This window comes from Chiloscyllium plagiosum, chromosome 6, assembly GCF_004010195.1.
Source record: "Chiloscyllium plagiosum isolate BGI_BamShark_2017 chromosome 6, ASM401019v2, whole genome shotgun sequence".
In the NCBI taxonomy this organism is placed as follows: Eukaryota; Metazoa; Chordata; class Chondrichthyes; order Orectolobiformes; family Hemiscylliidae; genus Chiloscyllium; species Chiloscyllium plagiosum.
The window spans coordinates 113,859,161-113,873,661 of record NC_057715.1 but is presented as its reverse complement, the minus strand read 5'-3'; the positions used below and the strand labels follow the sequence as shown (position 1 = coordinate 113,873,661).

The 14,501-nt window shown below is 44.1% G+C and overlaps 1 protein-coding gene across 1 annotated transcript in view; it reads right to left on the bottom strand.

The window, feature by feature from the left end:
- LOC122551176 (protein Wnt-11-like) overlaps positions 1–13,143 on the bottom strand; it is a 91,805-nt gene extending 78,662 nt beyond the window's left edge. The window contains exon 1 of the mRNA XM_043692808.1: positions 12,879–13,143. The gene's annotated coding sequence lies outside the window, so the exon portion shown is untranslated. The remainder of the gene's footprint in view (positions 1–12,878) is intronic.
- Positions 13,144–14,501: the final 1,358 nt, after the last annotated feature.

Below are 14,501 nucleotides of genomic sequence, written 5' to 3'. Positions count from 1 at the left end.
CCACTGCGCTCCATGGCAATGAATTTCACAGGCCCACCACTCACTGGCTGAAGAATCACTTCCGTTCTAAATTGATCCCCTTTAATTCTAAAGCTGTGCCCATGGGTCCTAGTATCCCTGCCTGACGGAAATAATTTCCCAGCATCCACCCTTTCTAAGCCATGCATTATCTTGTAAGTTTCTATTAGATCGCCCCTCAACCTTCTAAACTTGGACATAGACTAAGGGCTAGGAAATGGGATTAGAATGGGGTGGCTAGTTTATTCAGCCAACACAGACATGATGAATTGAATGGCCTCATCCTCTGCTGTAACTTTTCCATCGTTCTAAATACTTAAAGGGGAAATAAATATAGGGTGGGGGAGTACAGCATTAATCGATATTTATTTCAAATAACCATTGGGCACAATGGAATGAATGGCCTCATTTTGCATCATAATATACAGTGGCAATGAATTTTCAAATCAATTGAATACAAAACCAAATAAACTATCGTGCAAAAAGGCGAGGGGGTTTAAAAGATTTTTAAAATTGTGAGTATAAATTGAAAACTTAAGGCTGCTTTCCTTGGAGTTTGATTGATGTGTCCAAAATCCTGAGGGATCTGGGCGGCCAATAGGGAGAATGTGTTCCCATTGTCGAAAGGATTGAGTTAGTGACACGTTGCAAGATGAATTGAAACATGGTACTGCCGTTTTAGTTTTCCTTTCAGCAGTCCTCCTCCTCCTCTTTTGTTTGTTACAGACACAGAGTTACGCTGGTAGCTGGAATGACCACACTTGCTAATGAAAGATCATCAAGTGTTCCCCGTTATTGCTACATGGACAGTATCACAACTCAAACTTCACCACTCCCCCCACACCAGTACGACCCCAGTCAATGTGCAATAATGAGACCAGAAGACACAGGAGCAGCAGTAGGCTATTCAGCCCATCAAGTCTGCTCCACCATTCAATGAGGTCATGGCTGATCTGATAATCCTTAACTCCACTTTGCTGCCTTTTGCCCATTAGCCTTCATAGAATCCCTACAATGCGGAAGCAGGCCATTCTGCCCGTCAAGTCCATACCAACTCTCCAAAGAGTAGCCAACCCAGACCCCTCTATCCCTATAACCCTGTATTTCCCATGGCCAATTCACCTGACCTGCACATCTTTGGACTGTAGGAGGAAACCCATGCAGACACAGGGAGAATGTGCAAACTCCACATGGCTCAAGGCTGAAATCGAACTCAAATCTCTGATGCTGTGATTAGGCTTGATTCCTTTCCTGATTAAACGTCTATCTCAGCTTTGAATACATTTAAGATCCAGCCTATACAGCCTTCTGAGGTAAAGAATTCGACAGGTGCACTACCGTTTGGAGAAGAAATTCCTCCTTATCTCCATCTTAAATGGGTGACCCCTTATTCTGAGATTATGTTTCCTGGTCCTCGTCTCTCCCAGAAGAGGAAACAAACTTTCCACATCTATCAATATCTCTCAATTCTGATAAATGTCTTGGATGTTCCAATAAAGTCAGCTCTCATTCTTCTAGGCTCCAATGAATACAGACTCAACCTCTTCATCCTCTCCTTGTAAGAAAATGCCTACACTCCTAGTTACAGTTAAGAAAAACTTCTCTGGACTACATTCAACGCCAGTATATCTTTCTATTTGATTTGGTTTATTGTAGTCACCTGTACCTAAATTCAGTGAAAAGCTTTGTTTTACAAGCAGTACAGGCTGATCATAGCAGACAGGGGCACACAGATCATATGATGTTCAGACAAAGTGGGATATACAAGGTCCTTAGATAAAGGGCCCAGAACATCACAAGATTCCAGCTGAAGTCTGACAAGGATTCTGAAGAAGGATTCTAATCTCAAAAGGCTAACTCTGTTTCTCTCTCACAGATGCTGCTGAGTTTCTCCAGTAATTCCTGTTTTGATTTGTTTCACAATTCCAGCCTCCACATTTTTTTTGTTTTATTTTCATAGAGTAACTAGTTTCTTTATTCATCATGGGATGAGGGCGTCAGAAGGATTCTAATCTCAAAAGGCTAACTCTGTTTCTCTCTCACAGATGCTGCTGAGTTTCTCCAGTAATTCCTGTTTTGATTTGTTTCACATTTCCAGCCTCCACATTTTTTTGTTTTATTTTAATAGATTAACTAGTTTCTTTATTCATCATGGGATGAGGGCGTCACTGGCTAGGCTAGCATTTATTGCCCATCCCTGATTGCCCAGAGGGCAGTTAAAAGTCAACCACATTGCTGTCACATGTAGGCCAGACCAGGTAAGGATGGCAGTTTCCCTCACTAAAGGACATGAGTGAACCAGATGGGTTTTCCAACAATCAACAATGGATTCCTGGTCATCATTTGATTCATAATTCCAGATATTTCATTGAATTTAAGTTATACCATGGTAGGGTTTGAACCCAGGTCCTGGGAAGATGACCTCAGTCTCTGAATTAACAGTCCAGCAATAATGCCACTAGGCTGTCACCTCATCTAAACAAATGCCTTGTATAGTTTTAGCAAGACCTCCTTATTTTCATACTCCATTCCCTTTGAAATAAAGAATGGATAGTGGTACATTATAGAATCATGCAATTCACCCCAGAAGGGTTCCAGCAGAGAATGAGGCCACTCTGCTCTGCTTGCTCATGCAGAATCTCTGAAAGAAATCACTGCCAACCCTCCAGGATTGCCCTGGAATCTCCAGCAATTGAAATTTCCGTCACAATCAAAGCTTAGGAAAAATATCAGATGTCTTTCAACATAACTATGTTTCCTTTTCAATAAAGATTTTGCTAGTTATTAAAGTACTGGTGATGATTCATTGTGATTAATCCAAATTGGCTAACACAGAATCCATTTCATTTCCAATTGGTTGCAGACAATAATGAGATGGACCAATGGCACAGAGTGGCAGATTGGTGAGTCACCTCAAGGAATCATAGAATCCCCACAGTATGGAAGCAGGTCAAATAAATCCCACCCAGACCTAACTCCCTACCCTGTCCCAGTAAACCCCGCATTTCCCATGGCTAACCCATCTGATAATACTTGTAGACTATGGGCAATTTCTGCACTGGTTTCCTCCCACAGGCCAATCCATCTAACCTGCACATCTTTGGCCTGTGGGAGGAAACCAGTGCAGACACAAGGAGAATGTGTAAACTCCAGAAAGACAGTCCCTGAGGCTGGAATTGAACCCGAGTCCCTAGCACTGTGAGGCAGCAGTGATAACCACTGAGCCACCATGCCACCCCCGAATGTATGAAACCAGAGCTTACCATATCTAAAGATTTTGTTTTTGGAGGCTTTCTATTCAATTGGGTTGAGTGCCTTGGCACAAGAGCTGTCCTTAAGAATAGCAGTTCAAAAAGGGGTTATGTAATAACGATGGGAATGGGGTGGGAATCAATGAAGATAGGCCACTTTGAAAAGAAAAGGAAGCAATTCTGAAAAGGTGAGGAGTGACGAGAATAATCTAATCAGGCTGCTTCCTGCCCCAGCAAGATGTGAGTGAGGAATCAAATGGCATCAGCCTCACAGCTGATTGCAATTGTGCTCCTGAATGCCATTATGCAAGCAAACCTGCAAATCCCTTACTTAACGACGTGTAAAGTATCACACCTTCATGAAAATGCGGAAGGTTTGTGTATTGCAGAGCTGCTGTTCCCATCAGATGAAGAACTTGCCATTGACGAAGGACATAATAATGGCAGGTCAAGACAAAGGGAAGAATTGACCAGTGCTTTGTTCGTTTGCTGGGAACAAGCTGACAGTGCTGTGTTCATTCAATATTTTATCAGCATTGAGTACAAACGTGAGGCAGTCATGGGAAAGATTCATTTAATTCTCTCATTGGGTCTCAGCTGGAGAATTGATAGAATCCCTGCAGTGTGGAAACAGGCCATTCTGCCCGACAAGTCCGCACTGACCCTCTGAAGAGCATCCCACCCAAACCCATTCCCCTACATTTCCCATGGCTAATGCACCAAACCTACACATCCCTGAACACGATGGGCAATTTAGGAAGGTCAATTTACCTACCCTACACATCTTTGGATTGTGGGACGAAACCCACACAGACACAGGGAGAATGTGCAAATTCCACAGACACTCGCCCGAGGCTGGAATCAAACCTGAGTCCTTGATACTGTGAGGCAGCAGTGCTAACCGCTGAGTCACCATGTGTACCACACTTGTCAAAGTGTACACAATGAGAAGATTCAGAGAGTGCAGGGGGAGAGACTCCAGTTACATGTAGAATTTACAAAATCTCCCTTGTTTCCTTTAGAGAGGATAAGGCTAAGGTGAGCTGGGAGTGATAAGATGAAGAGTGCCCTGGGAGGGCTCAGAAGAGGGGTCACTGGACTGAAAATGTTAACCCTGTATCTCTCTCCACAGACATTGCTGGAAAGATCGAAAATAGGAGCAGGAGTAGGCCATTATTTGGCCCTTCAAGCTTGCTCCACCATTCAATATGATCATGGTTGATCATCCAACTCAGTCCCCTATTCCAATTCCTCCCCCTTTGATCCCTTTAGCCCCAAGAGCTATATCGAGTTCCTCCCGAAAACATTCAATGTTTGGTCTCAACCATTTTCTGCGGCAGAGAATTCCACTCTCTGGGCGAAGGCATTTCTCATCATCTCTGTTCTAAATGACTGGCCCTGTATCCTTCGGCTATGATCCCTAGCTCTGAACTCCCAATAAGGGGGAAAATCCTTCCATGTTTATTTGCCCTGCTAAGTTTCTCCAGGGCTTCCTGGTTTTATTTCAGGTCTCCACATTTTGTATGTTGTACTGCAGTAAATAAAGGTATTTTGCCTTTACTTTAAGGTTAAGGGGAGATTTAATGGAGATCTTCAAATTTCCAAGACATTTTGATAGAGTAGATAAGCTGAGTCTGTTTCCTGTTGGAGAAGAGAGAGTAAGAATACAGATTAAGATACCTGAACAATGAACCAGAGTGAGAGAAGGACCAGTTGATCTTATGCAATGGGTGGAGATCTGGAATTCTGTGCCTCCTGAAACAGATTGAACATAGGGACAGGAGTAGGCCATTCAGCCCCTCAAGCCTGTTCCATCATTAAATGAGATCATGCCTGACCTGTCACCTCACTCCTTATACAAAGAAACCTCGATTTTCCGAAGGACACGCACAGGCAGTATTTCGTTCAGTTAATCAAATTCTGGATAATTGAATGCTGGATAATATTGTTTAGCTAAGCATTGGGACCTTGCGATCTTGTCAAATAATCTGATATTTGGATAATCGAGGTTCCTCTGTACCCGCCTTTAGCCCATATCCTTTAACACTATCATTTAACAAAAATGGAGCTATCTCATATTTACAATTAACAATGACTGGACAGAAACTTTCAAATCCAGATAAATATATGAAAAGGGAAAAGGATAATAAAGTTATGGAGCAAGAGTAATGAAGGTCTTGAGGAGGTAGTGTCCCTGCCTCTGAGCAAACAGCTTCAGGTTCAAGTCCCACTCCAGGACCTGGCGGTCAAGGGAGGTGCATTTGGTGCCAACCTGTAAATCCTTCCAACAAGTGCCACCAGCAGCTGGCAGGACTGGGAGGTTGTCCTGGTCAGCCAAGTGACATCTTCCGTCTCTATCCATAGCTCCAGACTGTAAGGTGCTTGTAAACGTTTATGTTTGGTTCATTTGGTGTAGTTGGCTGGACAGGCGCTGTGGATCAAGTTGATGCCAACAGCTCAAGGTTCAATTCCAATTCGAACTAGGACGGGTTTGGGCTGTGGTACTCAGGGTCACTCCTGCATTCAAACAGAAAACTAAAGAAGGTAATTTGTGGAGAGGACGGAGGGAATGGGACTAATCGGCTGTTCATTTCAAAGACCAGACACAAGTACGGTTGGCCAAGTACTCTCCTGCTGAACTTGAATTATTCAGTTTAACATGGACCATTCAGCACATCTAACTTCTGCTGTTGACTATACTGTACATGAGTCTCCTGCTGTTCCATCCATCACACCCCAATCATTTAACAAATCTTTCTAACTTCTTATGATTAGATTAGATTACTTACAGTGTGGAAACAGGCCCTTCGGCCCAACAAGTCCATACCGACCCGCCGAAGTGCAACCCACCCAGACCCATTCCCTTACACCTAACACTGCGGGCAATTTAGCATGGCCAATTCACCTGACCTGCACGTTTTTTGGACTGTGGGAGGAAACCGGAGCACCCGGAGGAAACCCACGCAGACACGGGGAGAACGTGCAAACTCCACACAGTCAGTCGCCTGAGGCGGGAATTGAACCCGGGTCTCTGGCGCTGTGAGGCAGCAGTGCTAACCCACCGTGCCGCCCACAGATGATAACTCATTTCATGTGAACCCTTTCTGAGACATGCCTTAGTGTCACACTAAAGAAATATCAAGACTTTCTTTAGTGAAGATATCAGATTATATTCAACTGTAATGATAATATACGTACATAATTAATAGGAGCAAGTTTAGGCCATTCTGGCATTGAGTCTGCTCCATTTTAGTAAAATCCCAGCTAATCTTCCCGCTTAACTCCAAATTCCTGCACCAGCCTTCTTTCGATTAATTTCATTAGTAGTCAAAAATGTTTGCATGTAAACACTTAGATTAAGTTCCCCTCTCTGTTGCTTTGGTGAAAGGTTAAGCAGTGAGTTTACTGAGACTGGCGAGGATTGCAAGGCTCTTCTCTGTCTCTCTGCCTTCTCATCTATTTCATCTAGCAGGTCGCTGTCATGCTCTCTGCATTACTGAATCGGAAACTTGAATGGAAAAGACCTCTGTTAAAATATTTGGAGTGAGGAATTTGATGCAAGCATTTTAAGCGTTTTTGTAATGTCAACGACAGTATTAATCAGTCATGAGCCCAGCAAGGACGCTGTGAGGTTGAAGGCTTCCTCACGCATACCCCCTCCAGCTTGAAATCCATTAAGCTTTTGCTACAATTTTTCTGTCAGTTTAAGAGTCTATTAAACTGGAAAAGAGGAATCTTACTGTCCTTCCTCAGGGACAATGATTTCATCGAATGAGAAGCAGAGTCTCACAACGGGGAGGCTTTGAACTTGATTGAGATGTTTCATGTAACCATTTACACATTGTAAATCAATTCGACCTTTCTTCATCAACCAAGATTAACCACAAACTTTAGTTTTTTAATTCAATGGCCAGGCCATGTAGTTGACCTATGAAGTTGGCATTGGTGATAGTCCTTTAGTTTTGAATTGCTGTTAATCAAGCTATTCTAAATAAATAAATTTGAAAACATTTTGGAAAGAACCACATTAAACTTTAAACTGTTGTTACATAAAAGACAGACAAGTATAGGCAGCAGATCATTCTCCTTATAGATTGTTAGTGAGCCAAGAGGGGTTTATTCTTACAACATAGCTTCATGGTCACTTTTTGGCTCATGACTTTTCACATATAGCTTGGTGGTAACCCCTTTGAGTTGGATCATTGTGAATTACAGCCCTGCTCAAGAAAGTTGAGCCAAAATCTAGGTTGACAATAAACTTAAATTTAAACTAAGCTTGGTAGTTAACTGTCAGTCATCACTTCGCTGGTGCATTCTCTGTCACAATGCCTTTACCAATTACACTCCTTTCTCACACAGTGTAAAAAGACATTATTCCCCTTTACAATGGTGATCTTGCAAATTGTCCTGATAAATGTTAAGACGAAATATTTTGTCAAATCTTTTTCAGCAATATTTAAGTACTGACAATTTAGTACAGTTTTAAAGCACTGTCACTCCTTCAGGTAGAAGTATTATGAGGACTATAATGAAGTAACTCGGGGAATTCTGGAACAGAAACAGAATTTGCTGGTGAAACTCAGCAGGTCTGGCATCATCTGCGGAGAGAAAGCAGAGTAAATGTTCCAAATCTGGTGACGCTTCATCAGAACTCTTAGTTTGTTTCAGATCTCCAGCATCTGCAGTTCATTAGTTTATGCAGGAGAGTCCTTCGTGGAGTCTTACCCAATAGTTAGCCCACAGCAAACATCAGTGAAACAGCTGATCACGTTATCTTATATAAAAACTGAAAAATACGTCAAATGTTCATGCGGTCAGGTTATATTGGTGTGTTACTGATGACCTGAAGTATTAACTCTCTTTATCTTTCCACAGATACAAAATGAAGCAGAGCAAGATAGCAGACAAAGACACATCCCTCCCCGACGCAATCGATACTCTGAATGCTCAGTTTGAGCAGAATGCCAGCAGCACGGTGACCCCTGCCCCGGATACACCCACTCCCTTGGTCACCGCTGCAGACGTCAGGTCAGTCTTCCTGGGAGTCAACTCAAGGAAATCGACGGGCCCCAGACCGTCTCCCCACCCGAACACTCAGATCCCGTGTGGACCAACTGGTGGAGGTATTCACCGACATCTTCAACCTCTCCCTCCTACAAGCCAAAGTCCTCACCTGCTTCAAGAAGGCCACCATCATTCTGATACCTACAAAAGCACATGCAATGTGCCTTAATGACTACCACCCAGTGGCTCTGACCTCAATAATCAGGAAGTGCTTAGAGAGGCTGATCATGGCCCACATTCGCTCCGGTCTTCCAGCATGCCTCGATCCCCTACAATTTGCTTACTGATGTAACAGGTCTACAGCAGGCGCCATGTCCCTAGCCCTGCACTCATCCCTGGAACATCCGGACAACAAGGACACCTACGTCTGACTCCAGCTCATCGACTACAGCTCTGCCTTCAACACCATTATCCCCTCCAGAGTGATCTCAAAACTCTGTGACCTTGGTCTCAGCTCCACCCTCTGCAAATGGATCCTCAGCTTCCTGACCCACAGACAACAAACAGTGAAGGTAGGTAACTGCACCTCCTCTTCAATAACATTCAACACTGGAGCCCCCCCAAGGATGCTTCCTCAGCCCCCTACTGTACTCCCTGTACACCCACAACTGTGTAGCTAAACTCCAAATGAATGCCAATTACATGTTTGCTGACAACGCCATTATGGTAGGACAGACATCAAACAATGATGAGTCAGAATACAGGAAGGAGATGGACAGCTTGGTGATGTGGCGCAATGGTAACAATTTCTTCCTCAGTGTCGGCAAAATGGAGAGCTGGAGAGGGTGGAGAGAGTCACGTTCCTCAGAGGGACGATAGCCGACAATCTGTCCTGCACTTCCCATGGTCAAGAATGCACAATAACACCTCTTCTTTTTCGGGCGGCTCAGGAAATTTGTCACATACATAAAGACCCTCACCAACATCTGCAGATATACCATTGAGAGCATACTGTCCAGGTTCATCATGGTCTGCCCAGGACTGTAAGAAACTACAGAAGGTGGCGTGCACAGCCCAGACCATCACAGAAGCCAACCTCTCATCCCTGGACTCCAGTTACACCGCTCACTGCCGCAGAAAGATTGCCAAAACCATTGCATCCTGATAATGATCTTCTACAACCTTTTCCTCAGGCAGGAGGTACAGAAGCTTGAACACACACACACACACACACACCGGCAGGTTCAGGAACAGCTTCTTCCTGGCTGTTATTAGACTGATGAATGGACTCTTTAGCCTCAAATATTACTGATCTTGCTAACGTTGCTCCAGCCTGGCACACAGCCTGTGCAATGTAATCTATATGCCTCTGTCTAAGTCTTTTTGATCTGTACATCCTTGCTTACTATGATCTACCTGTCCTGCTCATAAACAAAGCTTTTCACTGTACTTTAGTACATGAGACAATAAATCAATCAAATCAAGTCAGATGCTGCCTGATCTGTTGAATATGTCCAGCATTTTCTGTCCTTTCTTTATTTCAGCAGTCCAGCATCTATTAACTTTTGCTTATGAGTTTATTGCTGTGTGGAAATTAGCTTCGGACATTATAATGGCAACTACTCCTCAAAAGCAATTAATTGATAGTCAAGCGTTTGGGACACATTGAGGTTACACAAACTGCTATGTAAATACAAGTTCTTTCTTTGAAAAGCCATTGTCAGATTAATCTCATATGTTACCATGGGAAATAAACAGAAAACAAATGGTCGCAGGAAATATTATGGAGGGTGATTGAATCATAGTTAATAGGTTTCAATGAGATAAGGGAGATCCAAATGGGTTTCGGGAGAGAATTTCAGAATGGTAGGTCAAAAGTCACCAATAAAACTGGAAACAGAAGCAGCAGGAGGCCATTCAGCCCCTCAAATATATTAAAGTATTGTCAATCCATATCTTAAGTCTGTTTGATAATGTAACCATTTCATGACACACATTCACTGGCAGCAAGCCAATCATTACAAATAAAGGGGAATAATTTCAAGACTTGCATCTTTTTGACCTTGGGGAGTCGATATTACTTTCTCCATGGCAATGCCTCAACCAATCAGACTTGACTTGCTGACCAATTAACACCCTTTGATTTCTCCTGTGTTATAAATTCTTGTGAGTGAAACTTGGCATTCTTGTGTTTTTGTCCTGATGAGAGTGGGATATAAAATCCCAGATTCTGAAGATCAGAGCTGAAAAAATGTGTTGCTGGAAAAGCGCAGCAGGTCAGGCAGCATCCAAGGAGCAGGAGAATCCTGAAGAAGGGCTCATGCCCAAAATGTCGATTCACCTGCTCCTTGGATGCTGCCCGACCTGCTGCACTTTTCCAGCAACACATTTTCAGCTGGGACATTAAATCTCCCAACAATGTGCCTTTGCTTTGGGTGAGATTCACCTTGTGTGTTAGTGGGTGCCTGGCATTCCATCTTAATTTTGTGTATCCATCATAAAAATTCTATTAATCTTGTTATCAAAAGGTTTAAATGAACTGTAAAAGCTGAAGAACTTTATTTTGGGATGTGCCTGGGGCAGAGGGAAAGGGTTGCAGATTTACACACAACACCCCCCCACCCCCACCCCGTCTTTTATGAAAGAATTCCCAACCCCCAAAATTAAAAATAAGTCCTGACTCAGAATCACAGGAGTGTTGCAGGAGGAGGGCATTCGGCCCATCGTGCCTGTTCTCGGACTCCAATCCATAGTTCCTTTGCCCTGGATTGAAGCCCAAGGGAAGGCCAAAAATGGTTTGGAGGGGGCAAAAGGTCGTGAGAGCTCCCTACCTACCCTGCCCCTGTGTTCACTGCCCTTCTGAAGTCAAAAATCACACAATACCAGGTTATAGTGTGATTTTTAACTTTGTACACCCCAGTCCAACACCGGCATCACCAAATCATGACTTCTGAAGTCGAACAGTCTCTGTAGACCCAGCAACTGCAAACCATAGCAGTATCAATCCATCTCCCGTGACTCTTGAGTTCTCCAGTTTTGTATTTTCGGAAATTGTAACAAGTTTAGACTTTGTAGCTTTTAAACTTGTCCTCTCTGGGGCTCCAGGTGTCTGTGTGTGTGTGTGTGTGTGTGAGGGTGGGGAGGTTGCAGTCAGGTCAGGATTTGATCTCCCAGTGTTTAATCTTCCTCTGGTTTCCAGCAAGGCTTTCACGGAGAGGCTTCCAGTCAATAGTTTGAGAAGCTGCACCTTGCTTGAAAAGGCAGGAAGAGGACAGGCGTGTGCCTCCCAGACCGAACTCTCTGCGGCTGCGGAGAAATATATTCACCTTTCTTTAAAAAAAAACAGCTCGTTTTACAGAGCATTTCGAATCTACCCAGACGTGTAGATCCCTGAAGAAGGGCTCATGCCCGAAACGTCGATTCTCCTGTTCCCTGGATGCTGCCTGACCTGCTGCGCTTTTCCAGCAACACATTTTCAGACTTGTAGATCAGCCCCACTAACTAACAGAAAACTTCCAGGCCATTCAGCCCCCATTCTGCGGCTCTCTCGCTCTGTACTAGCCCCCCCCCCCCCCTTTCCCTCAATTCAAAGTTGCTCCTAAAGACTTAAAAACCACTTTTCCTCGCTGCTAAATAACTCAGTTCCTTCCCTGGAACAATGTTTCCCCAGGAACAGTGATTTATTACAGGAGGAGCAGGCGAGGGGAGCTAATTTCCGCCGGGAGGCGAAGGGGTAAGAGATTTAAAACTTTTTTGATCAACCCGGTTCTTGGAGGCTTTGTAAATTCTGGGGGATAGTTTACACATGTTTAATGACAGCGCCAGCTCAGAGCGCATCAGACCTGTGTTTTTGCTGGGGGGGTGGTAGGGGGTGACGGTGTTACTATACTGGAGAATATTTTAAATTAAGGAGTTATCCCAAAGCACCCAGTTTTGAAACAAATAATCCTGGATCAAATCCGGACAACAGATCAGTACTCCCCTTCGCTCTTTGTAACTAACCTGGGGATTGGAGTGTGGGGGGATGAGTTTTTGAGGACATAAAAATGCACATAACTGTTCCCGTCGACTTCCAGCTGCCTCAACTAGGCACGACACCCCGATTCAAGTTTATATTCAAGAATAAAGAAGGAATGGACTCGGATTCCTTCTGTTCAACACTCGCCCACTTTCAATCTTTTGGTTCCAAAATGTGAGTTAGAACTATTTCTCCCCCCCCCCCAAAAAAAAATTCATATTTCGAGACCCTGAGTTAATTTTTTATTTTAAATCGTGGACTCCAGCCAGATCCAGATTTGCACCTCGCAGGTCGCTGCTCACATTCCACTCTGCGGGTTACAGCAATTCATTGATCTTACACTTTTAAAAACACGCTTTTGTTTTGGTCCACTCTCCCCTCAGTCAGCTCACCAGGTCGTTATTGTGCAACCTACAAGCATCTGGGAAATTGGGAGTCTGTGAGGGGTTTTATTCTTAAAACTAATTCTTTCTAAATAGAAAGGCACATACAACGCTGAGAATTCTAGAGGACAGTAAACTCGAAATTCAATCTGCCCCTCTTTTTTGTTGTTGGAAGTTCAATGCAACATTTTTTTAATTTCCTACCTTCAGTCCCGGGGTGTCTGCACAGAGATTTCTTCGTGGTTTATTCCAAATCTAAAGGAGCCCATCCATTCTGGAGTCACTACTGAAAGTTGCCTTCTGATACACAGCCCCACTCTGTCTCTGCACTGAGTTCATCTGAACACCACTCTCTCTCTCTCTCTGTCTGTCTGTGTAGCGGCAGGACCTCGTTATATCGACTCCATAACCTCCTTTGAAGTCCAATGATGTCAGGGGGTTATTAACATAACAAAGGCGTCGCTGATATAGCGTTTTTTTAAAACAGAAAAAAGCGAGGTGGGATGTTTGGTGGAAAGAAATTCCATAAACCCCTCTCCTTTCACCCCCATCCCCCTCCCCTCCCTGCCCGTGCCTCATCTCCACAACAGAGTCAAGGTAGCTTTCCCCATTCTGCTTCCGAGCAGTTCGGGTCTCGCATTCAACCGGGATCCGAGACTTGGAGTGAAGTCGTTCAAACGCAGGCCCCCAGTTTCGATTAATCAATGCATTTTGGTAACTTTTTTTTGCTGTTTAAAAGTAACGCCAATCCCCTGGAAGAGCACTTTGCAAGAAACAATGGCTTAATTGCCTGTGATGTCTGTCATTTGAGTTTCTCCGAGTGTTATAACCTGTGTGAAAGAAAAGCTGAAAATCAGAAAGAAAAAAGGAAATTGCTGGAGAAACTCAGCAGGTCTGGCAGCATCCGTTGGAGAGAGAAAGCAGAGTTAACGTTTCGTGTCCAGTGACCCTTCCTCAGAACCTTCTGATTTGTTTGTGTGTTTTTCTCTCCTGTGTATCTGTGTCACTCTGAACCCCACGCTGTGTCTCTGTGTGTCTCTCTCTCTCTCTCATCCTCAACCTCTGCCACTCACTGTGCGCTTGGAGGTTATACTGCCAGGGTTCGCACCAGTCTTATTTCCCCCTGTCGCTGAGTGGACCCTTCAGTTTTTGCTTATCTCTTGTGTATCTGCGTTCTACCCTCCCGCCGGTATTTGTGTCTAACAGCTCACTTGCATTTGTACGGCACCTTGCGTTTATGTAGCGCCTTTCACACACATCTAGCCCCTCAATCGCTTCACAGGAGCCCATACAAAACAGAACTTGACACCGAGTCCCTTAACGTGATCCCAAGGAGGCGACCGAACATAATGATTCGGGTTTAATGTCGCCTTTGGGAACAGAGCCAACAACAAAAAAAAACTTTGCACCAGCTCAAAGCACTTTCTCTCTCTCTCTCTCTTCAGGTGCCGCGGGACGGTATTGGAGACGATTGAAACTGTTGTTAGATTAGGTTTATGCTTGAAATATAGAAACTCCGAGCAGGAGTAGGCTATTCGGTCCATTGAGCCTGTCCCACCATTCCATCTGATCATCCAACTCAGTCCCCCTTACCAGTTTTTTCCCCATACCACTTGATCCCTGTAGCCCTAAGGACTATATCTAACCCCTGTGAGAAAATATTCAATGTTTTGGCCTCCAATGCTTTCTGTGGCAGAGAATTCCACAGGATCCCCCTCCCTAAATGGCAGGGGGTGGGGCTGGGTGAAGGTAGCTGGGAATGCTATAGGTAGATGAAGGTGATTGGTTGGCATGGGGGGGGGAGAGTGGAATGGATAGGTGGGAAGG